This window comes from Octodon degus, unplaced genomic scaffold, assembly GCF_000260255.1.
Source record: "Octodon degus isolate 3935 unplaced genomic scaffold, OctDeg1.0 scaffold00427, whole genome shotgun sequence".
NCBI lineage: Eukaryota > Metazoa > Chordata > Mammalia > Rodentia > Octodontidae > Octodon > Octodon degus.
Genome location: NW_004525003.1, coordinates 421,561 through 423,122, shown reverse-complemented (window position 1 = coordinate 423,122; position 1,562 = coordinate 421,561). Strand labels below are relative to the sequence as shown.

The window sequence follows — 1,562 nt, the reverse complement described above, 5'->3', positions numbered from 1 at the left end:
CAATTAAATTAAAATAATATCACATTTGAATGACTTCCCTCCCAGTGCATTAATGTCAAAAAGACATGGCAGCTGATTTTTGTTACTCTGCCAGCCCTTAGTCTCCAGGACCTGCTTTTGTTTCAGCATTTCATGGTGGCTTGGGCGCTAGTGTCCAATATCTGGAATGAGCTGCTCCATATGCAGGGACATCAGTGGGACCTTGGTTAAGGCCATTACCACTGTACACCAAACAACTGTGCAGCTAACATTCTTCATGCCAAATAGGTATATTGAGAAACAAATAGCAATGAGACAGTTTCAAACCAAATTGGTAGGACAGTTTCAATAATTAACACATTGTATACAATCTTACTAGTGGTTAATTGCTGTACAAGATATGAAAATGATATCCTATTTACAAACACTATTAGAACAAATCCTTCTATTCATTAAGAGAATACAACTATATATGTATCTTAAACATTTCAAATACACATATACAAAATAAACATTCATCTATATACCCTTTTTTTGTTAAGTTCCATTATTTGAATATTATAGGTGTGTTAACTCAGCAAAATATTGTGAAAGAGTGCAGTAGTCCATAATAGTATTGGGTCTTCCACTTTACTGGCAATGTCAGAAATTGTTGACCTGAGTCCCCTACAGCTCAACATAACAGCATCACTTTACTTCTTATACTTCATTTTTACACTTTTCTGCTGGATGGTTAAGACCAAGGTAAAGCAGGACCTATGCAACAAGAGTTGTAACTTTTGTTTCTGATAAGGTCAGTGAAATACCCTCAGGATTTATCCTGAGATCCTCTACCTCAGATTGTAGAACCTTTGGCATTGCCAGCCATGTGGATGAGTCATGGCCATTTTTGGCCTATGTGCTCTCTGTGAAAACCTGAGAGAATATTTTCTCTCCATGTGACTCTCCTTAGGCACACTCTAAATCATCGATCACTTTCCTCTTTGGCCCCATAATCTCCTTGTTCAGAAAATTTGGGACACTAGAGTTACATGATGTTACAGTACAAGTTCTCATATATCCTGAGTTGGAGCTTTCTTTTGAAGTGCAGAAACTTCAAAAATGTGACATCTCAGTTTTTGATACTTTGAAGTATTTCCTGTGCAGTTTGCTTTTTGTTCATAAACTTTCTACCTGCCCCAGTGTCTTCAAGATTTCTACGTACATATTCCTCCAGGAGAAGCAGTATTTCTCTTTTAATATTTAAATCTTTGATCCATTTGGACTGTAGCTTAGTGCATGGCTCATCTTTCTATATCTAAAATTATTCCATTATAAAAACTTTCCTACTGCACTCTGATGATTATTTTGAAATCTTCTCTAAGGAATCTATGAGCAGTTCAACCTTGTCAAGAGAAGACTGTACTAAAATGGCTTCTTCAGAATGCACTTGAATTCCACTTTTTAAGCTGTTGGCCATGTCCTGCTTACATGAACCTTATCACACTATTCTCAGAACATTCCATCTTATCATGGGCAGCATCAAGAAAAACTGTCCCAAACTATTTGAGTGCTTTCTGAGATTATTTCGAAATTTCCGAGTT

The 1,562-nt window shown here is 36.6% G+C and overlaps 1 pseudogene; it reads left to right on the top strand.

Annotated features, from left to right (window-relative positions):
* Positions 1–170, top strand: part of LOC101572664 — a 2,148-nt pseudogene extending 1,978 nt beyond the window's left edge.
* The last annotated feature ends 1,392 nt before the right edge of the window (positions 171–1,562 follow it).